Below are 24,292 nucleotides of genomic sequence, written 5' to 3'. Positions count from 1 at the left end.
ATTAATCAATCCTGATGTACTGACAGACTATCTAATTTCTTGAGGCCTGAAAACACCAGGACAGTACAAATACCCCCAAAATTACCCTTTTTGCAAAGTAGATGGTCCAAGGTATTTTAGTAAGAGTCATGGTGAGTTTTTTTGAAGTTGTAATTTTTTGTCATAATGTTTTGGAAAATGAAGACATTTTAAAAAATGTCACAATTTTTATTTTACATACTGTCATCAATGCAGTAATTATTCTAATATTTTTTAATTATTTTTGAAAACTTTTTTCTCTTTTTTATTACATTTTATTTCTTTTTATTTTAGGATTTTTTTACACACTTTGACCAGAGCAATGTTGCTCTGGAGAAGTGATCAGGATTTTTTACACATTATGATTCTTTCATTGGTAAAGGCAACCATGTTTACTGAATGAAACTGATTAATTCAGTCTGTTTTGTTGTGATTAGCTGTGATTGGTCCCATCTAATCACATTGTACAGATGGGCTGTGATTGGCCCTGTCTGTACCACGTGATCAGTGTGACCAATCACAGCTAGCAACACAATTGTTCACAATGGATGGCATGAAAGGAAGCCATCCATTGCTTACAACTGTCATGTGACCTGCTGTAATTGGTTACAGCTGTCACATGGTACTGGCAGCGAGCAGGAACACTAATTAGTCATCAGATGTGTCTTATGGACACAGCCGGTGACAGATCACGTGAATTTACACAGCGCCAACAGTTTGCACAACGTTATACAAAATGAAGGCAGACAGTACAGTTACAATACATTTCAATACAGGAGGAATCGGACGGCCCTGCTTATTAGAGCTTACAATCTTATGCCCCGTACACACTGTAAGGATATTTTAGCTTGCTATCCACCATTTTAGCTATAAGAATATGTATCCATCTTAGAATAATATGTATATGTGACATCTATCAAAAGTTAGTTTCAAATCCTTGTAAATAACATGATTTCCCCGAAATGACGCATGAAGGTTTTTCCTTGTTGATAGTTTCTGTATGAAGAAATAATGTCTCATTTTTAGGTGCTTTTTAATCATCTGATGTATACGTAATGTCTGTATATTAATGAAAGGGTTGAACCTTTTTTTGTGATGTTGTTTTGATTATATAAGTGATTGTCTACGGAAGTAAAAAGCAGAACATTCCAGACATTTGACTGTTGTGTCATTATTTTCTCACTGGAATGGTCTCCGGGCCTGATTTGGGTTTGAAAGAACACTCTAATCAGGATATGCTAGAGAAGAGGTTCACTTGCTCCTAGAAGAAGATCGTTAGCCCCCTAACAGAGTTTTGGTGGCAGCGTGTGGGACGGTCATTGTTCATGAGATGATCATCATCCAAGATCATCATCCAAGTTTCTAAAGTCCGGTGAGTCTGATTTAATTATTATTATTTCTTTCACCGTGACTTTAGTTTAAAAGACCGTTTCCTTATATGGGGTTAACAGAAGGTGTAGTGTTAAAAACATTTATGTAAATGTATGAATCTCGCAGAGATTCGTTCGGGTGACGGATCAAAGGACTCTGAGTTAGTCCAAAGGACTCTGAGTTAGTCCAAAGAACTCTGAGATAGTTCTAAAAAGAAAGGACTCTGAGTTAGTCCAAGGGGTTCTGAGAAGCCCAAAGTAATATAATACAGTACTGTAAGAAGTTTTATAAAGATATCTGACAGGGTTCACCTTTTTACATCGCTCTCACACCCAGAAGAGGAAGATGTCAAATTGAGTGAGGAGGGAGTATGGGCAGTGAATCCTCTTGATGTAGGGTTCATTTCCTGTACGCCCTATAAAGCCACTTTGAAACCAGGAGCTTTACCTGTGTATCATAAACAGTACCCCATATCCAGAGAAAAAGAAGAGGGTATAGAGCCCATTGTGGAAGATTTCTTGAAGAAAGGTATTTTGAGAGAAATCATTTCTCCTTATAACACTCCTATCAATCCTGTTAAAAAGCCGGATGGCAGTTACAGGTTTGTACAGGACCTTAGAGCCATAAACAACTTAGTGGTACCAATTGCCCCAATAGTGCCTGATGTGCCATCATTGCTCACCTCCATACCATCCGATGCTGAGTATTTTTCTGTAATTGACCTCTCAAATGCGTTTTTTTCAATTCCTGTGGACAAGGAAACACAGCCACTCTTTGCCTTCCGATTTAAAAATCGGACGCTGACCTGGTGCAGATTGCCCCAGGGCTATATAGACTCACCTGTTGTCTATTCTATTGTCCTCCAAACCACTCTTAGAGCTTGGACACCTGAACATGGTTCAGTCTTGCTGCAGTATGCGGATGATCTGCTACTCTGCAGCTTGACAAGGGAGGCCGCCCTGGAGGATGGGAGAAATCTTTTGAAATGTCTTTTTGAAAGTGGTCATAAAGTGTCAAAGAAAAAGTTGCAATGGTGTCAGAAAACAGTTGAATATCTAGGGTTTGTTCTCACAAAAGGAGAAAGAAGAGTCAGTCATAAAAGAGTTACGGCTCTGATGGGTCTGCCCCGCCCACTCAATAGGAAGGACATGCTCACCTTCCTAGGTATGATTGGTTACTGCCGCCAATGGATACCTGACTGCTCTTACTATGACAATCTCCTGAGACAGGCCACAGGTTCAGATATGCCAGACTGTGTTAAATGGACAGATGAAATGTGTAATGCTTTTGTGTATTTGAAAAATGCTATGGTAACAGCTCCAGGACTCAGCCTTCCTAAATATAATGTGATGTTTTATTTGTATGCCAGGGAAAATTGTACAACGATGGCAGGTGTCCTCGCTCAGGAGCATGGAAGCAAGCTTCGCCCTGTTGCTTTTTTTTCAAAGGTGGTACCAGTGCCAGTTCAGGGCATGCCCGTATGTTTCAGAGCTTTAGCGTCTTGTGCTATGTTGGTTGACATGGCTGCAACTTTCACTTTGGGCCATGATACTACTTTGTATACTACTCATAATGTGTCCACATTACTGAGAAATATACATACGCAACATATGTCCGCCCAAAGGTTGAGCGGCTATGAGGTGATACTGTTGTCAAATCCAAAACTGCATATCAAATATGCTTCCCCTAATGCAGGCCCAGCTCCAATTTTAAATGCACTGCTAGGATTAAAAGGAGAGCAGGATGAAGTGGTGCCACAACATGACTGCACCAACCTCATCCACCAAGACACATCTCCTAGACCTGACTTGTCCCCTACTGCTTTGCCGAATGTGCAAAATGTGTATGTGGATGGATCTTGTTCTAGGCCAAATGATTACACATATCATGCAGGATATGCGGTTGTGCAACTTCCAGATGTTATACTTGAGGCCAAACCTATCCCATATCAATCAGCCCAAGCTGCGGAATTGATTGCTCTCACCAGGGCATGCCAAATGTTTGAGGGTCAAGATGTGAACATTTACACTGACTCCAAATATGGGTATGGCGTGGTATATGATTTCGGCGTCATATGGAGTAGGCGTGGCTTTATTGCAGCTGATGGAAAAAGCATCTCTCATTCCTCTCTAGTAGAGTCATTGTTAAAAGCTATTCAGTTGCCCAGAACTCTTGCCATAATACATTGCAGAGCACATACAGGCCAACAAACAGAAGTAGCTCGAGGAAATGCTCTAGCTGATTCAGCAGCCAGAAAAGCAGCTATCTCCCAACCAGCTCAAATCCAAATGCCAATGTTACAGCCTGAACTATCTTGTTTTGACCATGTACTGTCTGACCTACAAGATTATGCCTCAGAGGCCGACATGAGAGATTGGGAAAAAGTAGGTGCACAAATAGATCCAAAAACAGGACTTTTGTGCAAAGAGGGGAAGGTATGTATTCCAATGGCAAGTGCGTCACTTTTTATTGCCCAGTATCATGGAATAGGTCATAGAGGCTGGAAGGCAACTTGTGAGTTACTAGGCAAGGATTTTTACATTTCAGATCTCCCTTTGTTGACAAGGGATTACGTGTCCAGGTGCATTACTTGCATTAGGAACAACCCAAATAACCCAAACAAAGCGAAACACGAACATTTGATATATCCCAGTACACCTTTCACCCACCTACAAGTTGATTTCACACACATGCCCAAGTTAGGGAAAAGACAGGAATATTTTTTGGTGGTCTTGGACATGTTTTCGAGATGGGTTGAAATTTTTGTAACTACAAAGGAAGACGCACAAACAGTAGTGAAAATTCTCACACAGGAAATTATTCCTCGATGGGGATGTCCACTTCAGATAAACTCAGACAGAGGTCCTGCATTCACCTCAAAAGTATGTCAGGACTTGGTACATGCACTCCAAATAGAATGGAAGTTTCACATTCCATATCATCCCCAAAGTTCAGGGATAGTGGAAAGGGTAAATAGGACCGTGAAAGATAAAATAAGGAAGGCCACAGGAGGAACCTTTGTCCATTGGAAGAGGGTTCTCCCAGCGGTTTTGGCAGAGATAAGAAGTACTCCCTCCAAAACTACAGGCTTCTCTCCTTTTGAAGTGTTGATGGGCCGTCCCTTTCCTACTCCTTGGGCCAGAGCACCTCTTATGATAGAGCAGGGGGATTTGGATCTAGTACAGTCAGAGTATGTGAGGAAACTAATTAAAACTTTGGATACAGTTGAGAGAAATGTTGCTCGCACCTCTCCTTTTTCTTCACAGGAACCTACCCACCCTTTTAAAGTAGGAGACACGGTGGTGGTCCAACAGTTGAATAGAAGCAAGAAACAGGAATATCCTTTTGGACCTCCTACTAAGGTGATTGCAGTGATCAGAACGGCTATCCTGGTGGAAAACTGCTAATCCGGGATCCATGCCAGCCGAGTGAAAAAGGTTGCCCAAAGCCCCAAGAGTAGGAAGTAGATCCTTAATACAGGAGGCCCTCAAGCAGAAGTCCAAGCAGATGAAGGAGGAGTTCCTGGAAAAGCAGGTCCGGCCAGAGAAGATGACCTTGCTTATTTCACCACAGACTTCTGGCAAAACATTTTGCTTCCTGTTCCTGATCACCCTGATAGTGTTCCCGCCCACTTGGATCTTCACTAACTGTATTTGTCATCCTGAAGATTTGGGTGGCATTAAAAGTATTTGTGGAAACACACATACATAGGAGAACATTACAGTGATACAAGTTAGAAACAAGAGAGACATTGAGGATAATTTTGCTGATAAAATGCTTTTGCTAAAATTTAAATATGCTTATGCTCAGAAATCAGGATTTCAAAAATGTTGGATCTGTAGTAAACTGCACCCTAGCACTGTTAGGATACCCCTAATGGCTATACCTTTAAATATTACTCCCCTGTTGAGAGAAGAGATTCTCCTTGACCTTCTGAATGTCAGCAGAAGAACTAATGACACCATTTCCTTTCCCATCATCAATAGAAGTCATAATCCTACCTGGTGTTTTAATTTAGGGAATTCTACTAGAAATGCTCATATCTGTAGTTAATCGGTTTTGAACATTTCTAATTGCTATGCCCCTAGTGGGAAGTTTTGTTCTTTATATCAAACACACCACGATGAGGTCAGAGTACGGGCTGATTTTGAAAAGATTCTTGCCTCTGAAGATGAAAGTAGTAAACCTGTACAGTATTTGTTTCAGGTTTTAGCAGCAGTTACAGCAGTAGATCAAGAGACTGCTGTGAATACGCCCTTCTCGTTTGGTAACCACACTTATGTTTGTTGTGGAAAGACTTGTTATCCCTGGATTCCACAAGAGGTCCAAGGCTGGTGTTACCTGGCCTCACTGGTGCCCATAATGGGGGTGATAGGTGATAGTGATGGGAGTCATTTACTTGAAGCTAGTATACACCCAAGGTATCCATTGAAACATCGTAACAAGAGAGAGTTATTCCTTGAGAAGGATATGGCCTGGGCATGGTTCCCTTCCTGGACAGGATGGGGAATAGATTTGATGAAAAGGTTAAATAATTATTCAGGAATTATTGATGAGATGATGGAAAAGAATTCTGATGACATTTCTAAACTTAATGTTGAAACTAGGGCTATTAGAAAACAACTAGAATTGCATGATTTAGCCATTGAGAGCATGAGTTCAGCCCTTACAGGATTATGTGAAATGACTGAGGATTATGAATGTTGTACTTGGGTACACAATACCAGTATAGAGGTACCAGACTATTATGATGTGATAGCTCAGCATAGAAAAGAGGTGGCCAAGCTGCAACAAGAGGCTCGCAACATAGCCCAGACCTGGAGTCCTTTTGGAAATGTTGATTTTGGATTTGGAGGGATATTCTCTTGGATAAGGGATATTGCCATAATTTTAATTATTGTCGTGTTCTTTTTCCTTTTCCTTTATCTTGTGTACAAGCTTATTATGTGCCTTATTAATAGAGCCACTCACATTTCAGATCCCTCATCTCCCAATAAAACTTATCTCAGTATGTATCATCAGAAGCAAGCTGAGAATATCGCCATGATAAGGAAGTGAGATCATACATATATAGATACATGTGTGATCAAAGAGGGGATTGTAAGGATATTTTAGCTTGCTATCCACCATTTTAGCTATAAGAATATGTATCCATCTTAGAATAATATGTATATGTGACATCTATCAAAAGTTAGTTTCAAATCCTTGTAAATAACATGATTTCCCCGAAATGACGCATGAAGGTTTTTCCTTGTTGATAGTTTCTGTATGAAGAAATAATGTCTCATTTTTAGGTGCTTTTTAATCATCTGATGTATACGTAATGTCTGTATATTAATGAAAGGGTTGAACCTTTTTTTGTGATGTCGTTTTGATTATATAAGTGATTGTCTACGGAAGTAAAAAGCAGAACATTCCAGACATTTGACTGTTGTGTCATTATTTTCTCACTGGAATGGTCTCCGGGCCTGATTTGGGTTTGAAAGAACACTCTAATCAGGATATGCTAGAGAAGAGGTTCACTTGCTCCTAGAAGAAGATCGTTAGCCCCCTAACACACACGGTCGGATTTTCCATCGGATTTTCCGACACACAAATTTTGGGAGCAGGCTATAAAATTTTCCAACAACAAAATCCGATCGCGTCAATTCCGACCGTGTGTGGCCTGTTCCGACGCACAAAGTGCCACGCATGCTCAGAAGAAATTCCAACACGGAACAGCTCGGTCTGGTAAAATTAGCGTTCGCAATGGATACAGCACTTTCGTCACGCTGCAATGTTAAAAATGGTTTAATACAGCGCACTCTCTTCTTCTTTATAATGTGACAAGAATTAAGTAGTTTTGCTGCTCATATTCACACACACTTCTCACAAACTTTTTTTTTTTTTTTTTTTATTGGGATTACCTGAATATATTGTTATTTGTCACATCTGACATAAATAATTTTTTTAAATTTTTTTTTATTTTAAGCCATTTTTATTTTAGATTTTATGTTTGTATTATTTCAAAGGCTGATCTTTGGTTAATGTTATTTTTAGTTTTACTCCAGAATATTTTTGTGTGTGTTTTGTGTGTCAAGTTACCACAACACCATTGATATCTTTTATTATTGAAGCTCAAGGAGATTGTTTGGTGTTGGTGTCCCTTGTTAATTTCACATTGTATATTTGAAATGTACCTGAATCCTCACAAACAAACTGTCCTTTTTGAAGTAAAACACACATAGGCAAGTATAATTCAAACCAAAATTCCTTTATTAAGGGCTCAGAACCAAACAAAGAGGGAGGCAATGCTGGATAAACAGCAGAAATTAGCGAAGCCTTTGACCCCCAGGGCAGACATCAATTCTTGAACATCAAAATTGGTGGCCTGAGGAGTCCATATGTAAGGAAGTGCAGTCTGGCCCAGAAGTCCCAGAGATCCGGAAAGCAGCAGATGACATCTGTGTCCCCAGGCTGTGGTACCACAAGAGGCTACATCTTTTGCCAGACCAGACTGGATCCAAGGTCATCACTCTCTGGTCTTCCTTCCACGCTTCCTTCCACGCTGTGGCTCTGCTGTTGGAGATGTGGCAGGAGGAGGAGTAGGACCTGGAGGAGGAGGAGGAGGACTAGTAGGACCTGGAGGAGAAGGAGAAGGACCTGCAGGAGGAGGAGGAGGACCATGTGTGAGGTCACAAAGGTGTGCATCAGATGTTATTTGGGCCCTCAACCCCTTATTGAGAGCCTCCAACATTAAGGACTCACACATGAGTTGTTGTCCCTCCTCCATCCTCTGCATTTTACAGGCAATGATGGCAGCGAAGTCATCCTCCATGGTGTGTGGTGCTCCCAGGGCCTCTTTAGCCTTCCAAAAGAGGCCTATGGCAGCCTCCTCTAGGGCACTCCTCCTCCTGCCACTTTCTCTTTCCAGGTGTAGGGGAGGGACCTGCAGATCAGGCAGCCTGCTCGGCCCGGCCACCTCCTGGCTGAGACTTCCCTGTGTATGAAAAAGGGACATGGTTTTAGTTTTTGCATCATCAATCACAATCATAAATTGGTACTCCAAACTAACATCTAGTTAACATCATTGATTGGACAAGCAGAAATATTTAGAGGAATGCTATACCTGGCTCAAGCTGGGCTCCTCCACATGTTTCTGTCTGGAAGGCCCAGGTTGGGCGTCAGAAGCCTCAGCTGGAGGGGAAGGAAGCGTGGAAGGAAGACTGGAGAGTGATGACCTGGGTTCAGTCTGACCTGCCAGAAAATGCAGCCTGTCATAGTACCACATCCTGGGGACATAGATGTCATCTGCTGCTCCGGATCTCTGCGAATCCTGGACTTTCTGGCGCTCCCTTACATATGTGCTCCTCAGGCCACCAATTAGGATCTTCAAATATGTGATGTCTGCCGTGGGGATCACCTGCTTCACAATTTCCAACAATTGATCCAGCGCTGCCTTCCTCTTTGTTTGGTTCCTATAATGTGGGTGGTTGATCTCCCACAAACAAGGCAGCTCCCTGAACATGTCAATGAATATTGCCATGAAGTCAGTATCTTGAAAGATATCCATTTTCACTGCAAGACACAACACAAGACAAACCCTAATGTCAGGCCAAACTCTCCTAATCTTGTTACAATAGAGGCCTCAATGTAGAAGCAGTATAGGCACAAGTATGTCTCTTACCTTCGTTCTTACGATCAGCACCTCCAATGCTCCTTCCTCCGCTCACAGATCGTACGTAATACGCACGTGTGGTACGCTTTATACACACTGCGCATGCGTGTAACTGACGTTCTTTCTAGTCTATTCCCCGCCCCTTTTCGTTCTGCGCAGTGGGGGAAGAGCACATGGCGGATACACAGCAGGTGCGTGCTAATTACAGGAATGAGGAGGAGGAAAGCCCGGATCCGGACATGTCCCGATCCAGAAGGAGAAGATTTAAGGCCACAAATATGTCCTTTGGGGAGATGTTGGAGATGGTCGACATCCTGAAGAAGGCCGACTATGATGGAAAGTATGGGCCTTACCCCAACCCCAATATCAGAAAGGCCAAGATCATTGCGAAAGTGGTCAAAAGTCTGCATTTTCTGAATGTCTGAATTTCGGGGTACGACGATCGAAAGATCAGCTCAGGAAGCGGTGGTCGGACCTGAAATTAAGAGAGCCCGAGCAGTACCGAAAGATCCGGAGAGTGCTGCAAAAAAGTAAGTAGTTGTGCTGTGTTCCTATTCTTTTTGTCTTTATTACGTTCGTGCTGCTCCATATGCTTTTCTTAATTGTTGTACAGTTTAAAATGGCAACTTTAATGTTCATGGGCCCACTATTCGTTCGTATCAAACATTTTTCTTTCGGCCTCTAAAACACCATTGTTTAGGCCATATGCATTTTCCTACATTTTTTAGGGCCTACTTGTATGAAAAATATTTGGTTGTGTAGATGGGTTTGTTACTAGAATGAAATGCAAACTAAATTCTGTGTAAGGAGAGGACACTCAGCAGCTGTTTTCACATCTGGACGCTGGAGCATTAGTGTGGGACACAAGAACACCCTTTTTATTAGGGGGCCCACACAGGTGCTCCAGTGTATACTATAGGGGGGTCTCCATCTGTGAAGCATGTACAAGACAGGTAAAGTATTGAAGATTGACAAAGGACAATAAAAATGCTACATCTTGGAACTCTGCCCAAATAAACAATTGTACCCCACTTCCAAGCAATGTTTCCTATTTATAGTTCTGCCATCAAATATCTGTGTGCTAATTATACCATTTTTGTTTTACATAGGGGAGAAAAGACTCGGAGGACACCCCTCATCCGAGGAGACCACAGACCCCCCCCTCTGGAAGAAGGGGAAATACCCCAACCCAAGCTGAGCAGGAGGAGGAAGAAGATGTGGTGGAAATTGGCACCACAACAGGTGAGTGTCTGTGACCACAGACTCAGGTAAGAGATGGAAGCCGGCAGATTTTTGATACCTGTTTTTGTTTGGTTTCTCTTTTTAGGTGATCGTGATGTTGTGGATCGAGATCCTTTCACATCAGAAAGTGCCCAGATCCTGATCGGGGAGATCATGGGGTGTAATTTAGAATTGGAAAACCTCAAGAAAAAAATCAATGATGTTATTCAAAAAAATAATAACATCATTGATGTTTTGGGCGAATTTAAAACCCCACAAAATCACTTTGTTTTTTTGTGTGCTACAATCTTAAAAATTTTTTAGCGATGTTTCGAAAAGCCAAATTTGGAGGATGCACACAGTGTGCCAACATGTGCTATCTGCCATCACGGGAGATCAATGGACGCATTTTGGGGTGCAACCCCTTCCTCAATAATAAAGTAGCGGTGAGGAAGGGGTTGCTCCCCAAAACACGTCCCTTGATCCCCCGTGATGGCAGCTAGCACATGTTGACATTCGTAAATTGGTGTGCATCTTCCAAATTTGGCTTTTCAAGGGGTGACTTCACCCCATCTGAACGCAATATCAAACACAGTTCCAAAATACTCATGTCTGATATTGCCTTCAAGTTTTAACATATGTGAACTTTGTAAGTTCAAGATTTTTGTCTTTCTTGTTGGTTTTACACAGGCCTGTTTTATCGTAAATGGACATTTCTATTTTTGATCATGCCACCCCAAAAATTGTTATACAACAAACATGTTGGTTTGTTTTAAAAACCTTTTCTAAATGCACATGTGATTGTGCAGCTATTAAAAAGTTTGTTAATCAAGAATGTGTGGATTATTGTCTGAACGCTACAACACTTTTGTGGTGATGTAATTGCTGTTTTCTGTGAAAATGGGGGTTATTTCCTAAGGGCAAATCCTCTTTGCACTACAAGTGCAGTTTCAGTGCAGTTTCAAGTGCACTTGTAGTGCAAAGTGTCTACGCCTTTAGTAAATAACACCCAACAGTGCTTTGTATAAAAGGTTACACAATCACACCATTTTCAGGACTCCCCACTTTGCTGTCAGGGTCAGCTAAAACAAACACAAGCAGTAAATGTCACCAAAGATTAGCTTTTTTTTTTTATTTGATAAATGCTTCACAAATTGTCTGGCATATTGATGGCCCCCCTACCCGCAAAGAACTCAAGGTATCTTAACCGGACATCACGGGCACTCAGGGAGGGCAAGCCAGGATGGCCACTTTCAAGGGCCATCAGGGTTGTATCATGTAGAATTCCGGCCTCAGGCCTAACTGAGCCAGCATAGTTGGCAGAATGTTGGTGTAAAAAGTTATGTAGAACACAGCACGCCAGGATTATATGATTAAGTTTATACTCCGCCATATGGTTGGGTGTCAGAAATAGGCGGAACCGGCTGGCCATGATTCCAGATGTGTTCTCCACCACTCTTCTGGCTCTGGCCAGCCGGTAATTAAAAACCCTCTGTTCTGGGGTGAGGGTCCTCATGGGGAATGGCCGCATAAGATGGTCCCCCAGCGCAAATGCTTCATCCACAACGAAGACGAATGGGAATCCTTCCACATTGTCCTCTGGAGGTGGCAAGTCCAAGCTGCCATTCTGGAGACGCCTGTAGAACTCCGTCTGGGCGATGACTCCACCATCGGACATCCGGCCATTCTTCCCCACGTCCACATACAAGAAGTCGTAATTAGCCAACACCACTGCCAACATCACAATACTATTGAACCCCTTATAGTTGAAATAGTATGACCCCGAGTTCGGTGGTGGGACGATGGAGACATGTTTCCCATCAATTGCCCCTCCGCAGTTAGGAAAGTCCCACCGCTGGGCAAAGTGGGAGGCCACAGTCTGCCATTCCTGTGGCGTGGAAGGAAACTGTTGTGGAAAACAAAAAAAATTAGTATTTTTGCACATAAACATGGCAAGCAGATTAGACACAAACATTCTTGGCCAATCTCCAGATAGCATTTATTAAGGGGAATTTAACAACACCAAAGTATAAGGTACACCTATCATATTCCCCCTTCCCCCCCTCTCATGGGCCATTTCTAACATTATGGGGGGGGGGGATCTTGGACAGGTAACCCTCTCCACTTCATTGAGAGATGAATGCCTAAATACAGGGTATTACTTGGAACAGCCCCTCCTTAGTTACACTATTGGCAGCCCACTGGACAGGTAAGAAGTGTCATAATACAAAGATATAAATACACACTGTACACATTTGAGGACATTTGGACATTCTGCTATTACCTGTCAAGATAATAATAGGATACAAAAAATTTAAACAGTACCATTTGAAAGTATACAGGCAGGCCCTTGCACTACATGCTTTGGGGAATTCATCCATACATCTGAGCACAAAAGAGATGGGTATAGTGTGTATGGGTTTGGCAAAGTCAGCAGATAGATGATTGAGGATAGATAGAGAATTGGGATCAGCTGACTTAGCAGTTGGGGGAGGGAGGGTTACTAAAAATGATTTGGGGACACCACAAAAAAAAAGCCTCTGGCACTCTGCCTGAATTTAAAGCACAAATCACATTTAAAATCATTTTAGGGGGTGTTTGGGGTAAAGCACTACTATGGAGCTGACAAAATACATTGTTAAGTGACTACATGAGGTGAATATAGGGCAGGAGAGCATGCTGGGGAGGTTATTGAAGGCCAATCTGTATGAAGGACTAAAAAAATAATTACATAAAAATCCAGCATGCATGAGGACAAAGGGGACATTCACAGCATATTCCAATCATGGTAATTAGGGAATGAGGAAAGAAATATATTATCAAACATTCAATACAATAAAATGTGATATTAAAGGATAAAAATCTTACCTTCATATACTCCTTCTGCAGGACCTGGATGATGGCAGAACAGGTCTCTGGGATAATGATACCCAGAGCCTGGGGGGAGATGCCTGTCGAGAACTTCAAGTCCTGCAGACTTCTCCCTGTCGCCAAGTACTGCAGGGTAGCGACGAGCCTCTGCTCCGCAGTGATTGCTTGCCTCATGCAGGTATCCTGCCTGCTGATATAGGGGGTCAGCAAAGCCAGCAGACGGTGAAATACGGGGTCCGTCATCCTGAGAAAGTTCTTGAAATCATCAGGATTATTCTCACGGATCTCACAGAGCAAAGGCATATGAAAACTGGTCACGCTGAAGCAACCAATTCTTGGTCCATGAACGCCTCCCCACCCTGTTCATGGACTGGACTTGTGTCAAGGTCAGGACCCCAACACCAAGCCCCCGCACAGCACGAACTCTACGAGGAGTACGTATACGCAACATGGCTAGAAAACGGTTGGCTGCTCAGAACGAAGTAACAGAACGCACTGAAGAACAGCAAGGCCTGTGAAGAGCGACCTGAAAAACAGTAACGAACGAACAAGAACAGAATGACTATAAGTCATGCGGAACTTGCTTGCACACACTGAAGAGCAGATACAAACCCACAAGCACAAACTGAACCGCAGAAAACAATCTGAAAGCCATGAGTCTGAAAAAGCGCGAATCGTCTCTCACCAAACTTTTACTAACACGAGATTAGCAAAAGGAGCCCAAAGGGTGCCGCGCTTGGTTCTGAACTGGCCTTTTCTAGTCTCGTCGTACGTGGTTGACGTCACCGCGTTGTTGGCGATCGGAAATTCCGACAACTTTGTGAGCCAACATCCGTCAGAAAAAATCCTAGGATTTTGTTGTCGGAATGTCCGAACAAAGTCCGACCGCGTGTATGGGGCATTAGACCCCTTTCACACAGAGGGCGTTTTGCAGGCGTTATAGCATTAAAAATATCGCCTGCAATCCGCCCTCAAACAGCTGCTCCATTGTTTCCAGTGTCAAAGCCCGAGAGCTTTGACACTGGAGCGGTGCACTGGCAGGACGTCAGGAAAAGTCCTGCCAGCAGCTTCTTTGGAGCGGTGAAGGAGCGGTGTGTTTACTGCTCCTCCACCGCTGCTCCCCATTTAAATCAATGGGGCAGCACTGTGATACTGCCGGCAAAACGCCGCTATTGCAGCGCATTGGGGGCAGTTTTAACCCTTTCTCGGCCGCTAACGGGGGTAAAAGCACCCCGCTAGCGGCCAAAATGCGCCGCAAATCCGACGATAAAACGCCGCTAAAAATAGCAGCGTTTTACTGCCAATGCTATAAGCGGCTCGGTGTGAAAGGGGTCTAAAAGGGAGGGTCAAGTGATACAAAAGAGAAAAACTGTTGGGGGATGAGCTGATGGAGAAAATGAAAGTACAGTTGTTAGGTGGAGGCAGGATAGGCTTCCCCAAGGAGATAGGTTGTCGGGGATAGCCTAAAGGTTGATAGAGTAGGAGAACAGGGTCCAAGATTATTCTGATATGTGCTCTGCCTCCTCCCACCGCTCTCTCCTTGTGCCCGCCCACACTCGATGCAGCCAGTGTGATGTGAAGGGGATGTGCGGGCTGGAAACTTTGAAGTCGACAGCCACAATGTCACATCCTAAACATGAAGACACTGACTGAGTCAGTGAGCCTCCTGCTGGGACTGTGTGAGTGAGCTGTGACCAGACTCTCCCCTCCTCCCTCTCTTCCTTTCTACCTTGTCTCTCCCAAATTCCTCTCCCTCAGCCTTATCATTTAACCAATTGCCTACCAGGCACTTTCACCACCTCCCTGCCCAGGACAATTTTCAGCTTTCAGAGCTCTCACAGTGAGCCCTGGTTCACATTGGAGCGATTTGGCATGCGATTTGACATACCGCCAAATCGGCAGCGGTTGCTGGAAATGGCACCGTCCGAATCGGTGCGTCACACCGATTCCCAAAAGTAGTTTCTGTATTACTTTTTGCGACTTATTGTGCAATTTCCAATAACATCTGTGCAGGAACCCACACAGACATCTCTGAAATCGCCCCCGAAGTCAGAACTGACATGCGGGTATGAAATCGTGGGAGTTCAGCTGAACTCGCACAATTTCATTCCCGCTGTCAGTGTGAACCAGGGCTCTGGATGACAATTAAGCGGTCATGCAACACTGTACCATATTACATTTTTGTCTTTTTTTTTCACACAAGTGAAGTTTTCCTTTTGGTGGTATTTAATCACCTCTGGGGTTTTATTTTTTGCTAAATTAAAAAAAAAAAAAAGTTTTTCTTTTGTAAAGAAGTAATTTTTCTCCTTCCTTCTCCTGAAGGGCACTGATAAGTGGCACTGATAGGTGGCACTGATGGGCAGCCCTGATAGGTGGTGGCACTGTTGGGTGGCACTGATTGGTGGCACTGATGGGCGGCACTGATGGGCACTGATAGGCGGCACTGGGCACTGAAAGGTGGTGGCACTGATAGGCAGTGATAGGTGGTGGCACCGATAGGCGGCACCGATAGGCGGCACTTATGGGCAGTACTGTTGGGCACTGATGGGTGGCAATGATGGGCATTAATGGGTGGCACTGATAGGTGGCAATGATGGGCAGCACTGATTGTCACTGAAAGGTAGCACTGATGGGCACAGACTGGGGTCACTTGCTGGGCACTGCTAGGGCTGCACTGTAATGAGTGCCCTGATTATCTGTACAGTCTCCCCTGCGAGGAGATGCCGCTGATAGGCTCTGCTCACATGCTGTCATTTACATGTGATTGGCTGTTATTGGACACAGCAGATCACATGGGTAAAGAGCCTCGTCATCAGCTCTGTACCAAGATCGGGGTCATGCTGTGTCATATTTTTCTTGCTTCATAACATCAATATCCATTATAAAACCAGGTGGGCATATATGGTGAGCTGATTCAGTGGTACAATGGGCCACTGACTGGACTTGCCCCCCCCCCCCCAGGCTTAAGGCTGCCAGCCCTCCCCTGCTGCCGATCCCCCTCTTTTCCTATTCCAAACTGATCACGCCAGATATGGAACCACATCCATCCCTGTGTGGTTAGTTTTCTTCTTTGCCTTCTACTTGGGTGCACAGCCTGCCTGTACTCCAGTTGTGAGACTTCTGGTGACATGCCCCCTTAACAGCTCTTCCTTTTGAAGATAAGTGTACTGCTGTTTCTCATCCCCAGCTGACATGCCTCCCCCCTGTACAACACCTCACAGTCTATATCTACACAAGACTGTGTCTGTGCTCTGTTAAAACTGCTGCCATGCCCCCCACCCACCCCATCATCAGAATGAGTCTCCACCCAACTTCTCTGAGCCCCTTATGCAACTGAGAACAGAGGCTATGTGATCACTTTTAAAAAGAAAAAAACTTGTATTAATATTGACATGATGTGCTTTCCCACAATGCACAAAAATGTTCTTAATGACACTCCCCATGCACCTTAAATTGTGTTTGTTCAGACCATCAAACATAGTAACAAGGTACCATGTGGCACCAGCTTAGGTGAGAAGGGAGCATAAGATTTGGCTAAACCTATGAATTTGTTGTTTTTATCACCTTTAAAGCTGATCTCCAGGATTTCCTCTTCATAAAAACAGATGCATTATCTCTCTGAATGAATCACAGCCACACTGTCAGTTTATGTGTAGCTTACTTCCTTTAGCTGTATACAGTTGGTTGTTGTGTCTGTAATTTCACTTCCTTTTCTTTCCTATAAATTCTGTTATAAAATTTTGCAAATAAATAAGCTTTCTTCATAAATTAAGACCAAAAATGATTTTTGCTACATTTCTTTGGTGAAAGTACCCAAAAATCAGTGTTTATTATTTAGTCCGTAGGAAAGTCCATAAATTATGGTATATACTGTGCCTGAAAATCCATCAATCTTGATGTAGTGCCCAAAAATGCCATGATGCTCTTTCGCCATGGAGTTCCCCTGCACATGCAGCATGGCCGACCAGGTTCAGACGAATGCATGGTTACAAACTCTGTTGTGAGACTAACTTATTCCAGTTTGGGGTGTCTGTGCTCTGTTAAAACTGCTGCCATGCCCCCCACCCACCCCATCATCAGAAGGAGTCTCCACCCAACTTCTCTGAGCCCCTTATGCAACTGAGAACAGAGGCTATGTGATCACTTTTAAAAAAGAAAAAAACTTGTATTAATATTGACATGATGTGCTTTCCCACAATGCACAAAAATTTTCTTAATGACACCCCCCATGCACCTTAAATTGTGTTTGTTCAGACCATCAAACATAGTAACAAGGTACTATGTGGCACCAGCTTAGGTGAGAAGGGAGCATAAGATTTGGCTAAACCTATAAATTTGTTGTTTTTATCACCTTTAAAGCTGATCTCCAGGATTTCCTCCTCTTAAAAACAGATGCATTATCTCTCTGAATGAATCACAGCCACACTGTCAGTTTGTGTGTAGCTTACCTCCTTTAGCTGTATACAGTTGGATGTTGTGTCTGTGATTTCACTTCCTTTTCTTTCCTATAAATTCTGTTATAAAATTTTGCAAATAAATAAGCTTTCTTCATAAATTAAGACCAAAAATTATTTTTGCTACATTTCTTTGGTGAAAGTACCCAAAAATCAGTGTTTATTATTTAGTCCATAGGAAAGTCCATAAATTATGGTATATACTGTGCCTGAAAATCCATCAATCTTGATGTACTGCCCAAAAATGCCATGATGCTCTTTCGCCATGGAGTTTCCCTGCACATGCAGCATGGCCGACCAGGTTCAGACGAATGCATGGTTACAAACTCTGTTGTGAGACTAACTTATTCCAGTTTGGGGTGTAGTATTAAAACTTGTGTATAAGGAATAGACCACCTCTAAGCCAACTCCCTTTGCAATATGACCCCTCAAGGACTTGGTCAGTTAACAATAACATTCCTTTGGTATAAAGTAAAGCCATGCTTATGTCCTTATATGGCCTCCTTAACCAAGATTTGGAAGCTTAAAATGCATTAGTGAGCCACTTTATTAATAAGGAAATATGTAATATGCATCCCATCACTCCACCCCTGGCTCACAAATATCATATAATGCCTCCAACTGTACATAAAAGCAACATTTTAGCATTGAAAGGAAAGCACCTGATAATTGTAAACAAAAAGAATAATTAATGTATTCTCCCAGTCCCACCCTCCGATTTACTTTAATTGTAAAATGGGGGATCTAAAGTGTATCTATCTTACCTACTCAGAAAATCTCATTGGGCTATGTTAGGGCTGAAAAATATAAAAATATCCAGAGTTGAAAATATATAAAAAAACAATATTTTGGACTAACAGAACACCAAACTTTTCCTTTGGAAAGCACAGGAGCTGGAGTGAACATCATACTTTTCTTTCCAAGAGTTTAAAAGTGTAGAAGCTTGTAAAAGTCCTCCATTTCTGGTGATGGACAGCAGAGTCTTAGACATCCGGTTACCAGATCACAGCTTCAGTACAGCAATTGCAATGCTGTAGAACTGAAAGAACTGTAGAATACAAAGTCACTATTAACCTCCAGACTATTGAAGCTCACAAGTCATAGACGTGCAGGTACATAACCACCATGGTAGATGGAACTTTAAAGACAGTTCAGGCACTTGACTATCAGAGCAGATAAAAAAGTTCAGGTACTCGACCATCAGATACTGTAGAACAATTTAGGTACTTGGCCATGATAGCGGATGGAACAGTTCAGGTAATTGACCACCAGAGCAGGTGGAACTTGCACCAACAGTTCAGCTGCTGATCAGTGGCAAAGTCTTTATAGACAGTTGCTGCTGTCAAAAGCATTTGTCTCCTTTCTCCAATATGCTTGTGGTTGACGTCAAGGCAGGTGTGTTACCAAGACTGTCAGTCCAACATTCCATAACTAACAACAATGCCCATATAGCCCATCTTAGATTTCTGAACAGTTAAATCCGCGATCCCTAGTGACCTGGCCTAACACTTAAAGAAAAACTCAGCTCTTTCGTTCAGGGTGAAATATTGGTACAGGAACACCAACACCCATTTTTGATTGAAAATGTATACTTTATTTTGCAAGAAAATATACAAAAAAACAAATACTTCAACAGGGTACATTCCACTCTGTACTGCGACGCAGTGCATAAATGAATGGAACACCAACACCCATCTCCCACCTGAACCCTACCTTACTCTGTATTTAAACTAAACAATGTCCAACCATAGGCCCAACTTCAAACTACTTAATGTTTGCATTTCCTTTGTGTACTCCAGTCTCCTCCCACACTCTAAAGACATTCTGGCACAATAACTGCCTTTTGTCTACACTGACCCCATTATGTGCGTACATATTACCCAAACATAATGTGTTACCTTACTCTACATGCCAGTCGCACACCCAAGTAGTCAGGGAGCTTTGAAAAAAAACAAATCTGGGAACCTATCCCATTTCATAATAATTTACGAAGAAAGACTTAACTAAAGTGGTTGTAAACCCCTGTGTTTTTTTACCTTAATGCATTCTATGCATTAAGGTGAAAAAACTTCTGTCACTGACCTGCCCCCCCCCCGTTTCACTTACCTGAGCCCATTTGTTCCCACGCCTGAGACACGCAAACCCTTTTTGGCCGGGGTCTCAGCTCTTGATTGGATAGATTGATAGCAGCGCAGCCATTGGCTCCCGCTGCTGTCAATCAAATCCAATGACGCGTGCGTCAGGGGGCGGGGCTAAGTCCGGCATTCTGTGTCTGTGGATGCAAATGCTGGGCTCGGGAGCGCACCGCGCGGTAACCCCCAGGGAGAGACTCCTAGGGAGTTTTACGATGCAGGGAGGAGCCACAAAAGCCATTTGGGGACCCCAGAAGTCAAGGATCGGGGCCACTGTGCAAAACAAACTGCAGAGTGGAGGTAAGTATGATATGTTTGTTATTTTAAAAAAAAAAAAAAAAGAGGGTTTACAGTTATTTTAAGTGTATCAAATGTAGTGGCCAAAGGATCACTAAGTGTAAGATATAACTGACTGTATATGTACTAGGACACCTCATTGTATCCATTGCAAAATCATGATTATCTCCAAACCAAAACCAATGACTGTAAGTGGGCAAAAAAATTTTTTTCAATAATGAATGATATGATTGGTTTAAATTCAAACTGTCATTCATGTAGAAAAATGTACTTCAAATCAAACACCAGTCATCTTTAGTTCTTGGGCATCAAACCATATCAGACAGGTGGATTAATGCTGTTTAGTGCTATCTAGGAACTAAACAAAATGAAAGGTCTTAGGGGGTTATGATTACATTTACCACCTAGAAATAAACAAATGGTTAGCAACAAACACATATTAATCAAAAATTGCAAAACATATGGCCATGTTGTTTTATAAATGCACTAGTTTCTACCTATATTAAATGAGCTCATATTAATGATTTAATTAATTATCACCATGTGGATTTTCATTAAAGGGCGTCCATCAAAAGTTGTCAATAATTCACCATGGTTTAAATAACATTTATAGTGTGTTCTTCACATTGTGCACAAGGATTATACATCACCAAATCCATATTTATTTTTCTATTTCAACCTCTTGTTTAATCCCATACAGATCTTGGAAACTTTTAGGAAAAAATCTGGTTCCTTTTGTATTAACGAAAAAACTTATAAAACAATCATTAGTGTTGTATTCTAAAGTATCACACTTCATTACAATCACCAATAAGGACAATACAAAGTAGATATACATCTTTATCTCCAGCGATCATTCATTGTTGTTCTATTTTAACCCCTTCATGCCTGAGCCTTTTTCTGACAATTGTTATGGTTTCTGGTAAATCTAGAGGAAAAGGTATACAAGAAAATTGTATAGTATATGGGCAGCCTTAGCAAGGGGAAGATGGGGATTTCTCACGAGAATTAACAGTTCATCTGTTTTGTTTTTTGTTTTTTGTATAGCAGGTACATCCAAGTGTGCCCATCATCAGTTTATTTCTAATGTTACCCCCTAGAGCAGGGTTAGGCAACCTCGGCCCTCCACAAACTAACAAAAGTGAAAGTGAGATGTGGAAGGGGGATGCAGGTAAGCAGCTGTGGAAGAAGGCTGAACTCTGCACTCTGTCTAGCTCACCACTGAACTCTGCACTATGTAGGTAGTGTAGCACCAAACTCTGCACTCTGTGTGTAACCCCCCAAACTCTGCCTTCTGTACGTAATGCACGCCTGGTATTTAATGCCCCTTTAAGACCCTGCCATTGTGAAATTTGACCACACCCACTATTTGATGGAGGAAGTGTATGGGGGAGAGGGGGATTTGGGGGGTCGTGGTTGAGTTCCTGCACCTATTTTCAGAGAAAAAAAGGCCTGACCAGACGCATAGATTCCAATAGGGTTTTTTTTTTTTTTTTTAGAAGCACGTGATTAGATCCAAAGGCTCTAATAGGCTTAAAAAAAGGGTGGGCTCGGGGCGCAGAGCACATGTGAAGGGAGGGGCGAGGAATTTGGAGACACAAGCAGGCTGCTCATCGCCTAAATGATTTCTCACACAAGATGACCGTTAAACATCAGTAGCAAAACTTATTTTACAAATCAGCCATACTTAGTGTTACCTTTCTGTCTTAATTCAGATAACATTGTCACATTTAACATAGACAACACAACATGCATTCAACATCTTTTCATACATGTACCATGTCCTCAACATTAGCTAGCTATGAACAATTTGGGCATACACTGCAGTAACAATATGAGCGTCAAGCTCATTGATTTCCTGAAGCTGTGTGGGGGATGGATCCTATCTTTCTCTGTCTAAAAAATGTCTCGGGGGGCCTGTATATTCATAATCCGAGTATTTCCTGGATCTGGAGGATCTTTCACCTCTGTATTAATTCCTTAATGGATTAAACTGATTGTATGTAGATATAGGACTTTGTTCATGATGATAATTAAATGTTTGTTTTTTCTGTTATCAGATTCCTTTTTTTTTCCAATGTTGATTCCACTGTTGGCTGTTTCTCGAATAAAAATGAAAAAATAGACTGCGCCCGCTCCTCCTTAACACGAATTCCTCTAATAAATGTACCCAGTTGGTATACTATTAAGTAATATTGACCCAGGATAATTTAATACAACATATGGCTTTATATCGTCATGATTAATCCATTACTAACATGAGTGCATAATTTGTGTGAAGCAATTAACCATGATTAATTAAAAAAAGTGACAATAGTAGATTACTTGATTAAGTGACAATAATAAATGTATTAAAAGTGACGTTAATACAATTAAAGTGCATAAAGTGGTGAAAGTGCAAAATAGTCCTTTTCTTTGTGCAAGGAAGTGCTATGGTGCTTCGTGTCCCAGTGGATGTGGAAAGTAATGATCCACTTCCTGGAGATGGTGTAAAAATCATCTTGGCGCATTTTGTCATAAAGATGCAACGTTGTCAGAAGCCATGTTTCTCCAATATGGTTTTGCCTAATGGTTATTAGCTCCCTTCGGCTTCCAAAATCTTTTAGGGGTTCTCAATGTCTGATACCCCTCATTTCGATACATAGTTTAATTTTTTCTTCCCCTTGTTTCATATTGAGGGTGTTCAATATGTACTTAATTTTCTGGTGTAGTATAACTGGACTCTGGTTCCATATCCATTACCTTATACTGCCACTTAAAGTGGAAGTAAACAGCAAAAAAACCCCCAAAGAAAATCTTCTCCCTGCAAGGTAATGTCATAATGTGCTAGTATGCATTGCATACTAGCACAATATGAAATACTTACCTGAAAATTAAGCCCTCCAGCGGCACGCTGTCACCACTGACAGGGCTTCCATCTTCACCTGGTCTTGCTTTCGGGTTTGCAGGCTGTGGCCATCTGATTGGCTGAGCTGCGATGTTGTCACTCCCGTGTGCAAGTAGCACAGCTGTCTCAATGGACGGCACACAGTTGACATCATCGGTGCTGCCTAGGTAAATATCTCCTAAACTGTACACCTTAGGCTTACCTGTAGGTATAAATACAAAAAACACCATTACTACTACTTTAAACACTTGTTCATTCTTGTGGTCCCTTTTATCTCTTTCATATTTTTTACTTTTCCTATGTTTCACTTCCTGATCTTTTCTCTCCAAGTCATTGTTATGCTGATCAGAGAGTGTTGCAAATTTGGGTAATTCTTTTCAAATTTTCCTTTTTTCCCTTTCAATAGTAATTTTAACAATTCACATCATTTGTCATTAAAGAAGTTGAACCATTCATGGGTCGATTTCTTATCCGTAAGGCTATCATTGATAGGTACCTCCCACTTCAGTCTTCAACAATGTTTTCCCTATTGTATCTCTCATTCAATGCTATGTCCCACCACAAGCTGATCTTCTTTTCCATTATGTGACCAAGTCTTTTGAAGGTACTTTCCACATCGCTATCTAATTTATTTTGTGTACAAAATACTTAATCCAGATTGAAATTCCTATTTTCCACAAACCCAAAAACTTCCATAGCTGCTGTACCAGTGATATTTGAATATCTATCCAAAGCATGTATGCAATGATAACCAGTGCGCTGCTAAGCTCCTAACTATATATATATATATATATATATATATATATATATATATATATATATACAGTATATATACAGTGCCTTGAAAAAGTATCCATACCCCTTGAAATTTTCCACATTTTGTTATGTTACAACAAAAAATGTAAATGTATTTTATTGGGATTTTATGTGATAGACCAACACATAGTGGCACATAATTATGAATTGGAAGGAAAATTATAAATAGTTTTCAAAATTTTTTACAAATAAATATCGGAAAAGTGTGGAGTGCATTTACATTCAGCCCCATTGAGTCAATAATTTGTAGAACCACCTTTCGTTGCAATTGCAGCTGCAAGTATTTTTGGGTATGTCTCAAGCCCTGTCAGATTGGATGGATTGGATGGATAGTGTCTGTGAACAGCAATTTTCATGTCTTGTCACAGATTCTCAATTGTATTTAGGTCTGGACTTTGACTGGGCCATTCTAACACATGAATATGCTTTGATCTAAACCATTCCATTGCAGCTCTGGCTGTATGTTTATTGTTGTTGTCCTGCTGGAAGGTGAACCGCTGCCCCAGTCTTAAGTCTTTTGTAGACTCTAATGCCGCGTACACATGGTCGGAATTTCCGACAACAAATG

General features: G+C 41.9%; 1 long non-coding RNA gene across 1 annotated transcript; it reads left to right on the top strand.

Annotated features, from left to right (window-relative positions):
- The first annotated feature begins 1,180 nt into the window (after nucleotides 1-1,180).
- Nucleotides 1,181-6,810, top strand: LOC141127863 (uncharacterized). Its single transcript, XR_012241601.1, has 2 exons — nucleotides 1,181-1,390; nucleotides 4,656-6,810. It is a non-coding gene; the product is annotated as an uncharacterized lncRNA (long non-coding RNA).
- Nucleotides 6,811-24,292: the final 17,482 nt, after the last annotated feature.

Source organism: Aquarana catesbeiana, linkage group LG02, assembly GCF_042186555.1.
Source record: "Aquarana catesbeiana isolate 2022-GZ linkage group LG02, ASM4218655v1, whole genome shotgun sequence".
NCBI classification, from domain to species: Eukaryota; Metazoa; Chordata; class Amphibia; order Anura; family Ranidae; genus Aquarana; species Aquarana catesbeiana.
Note: the sequence above shows the minus strand (reverse complement) of the source record. Positions and strands in the feature narration are given on the sequence as shown.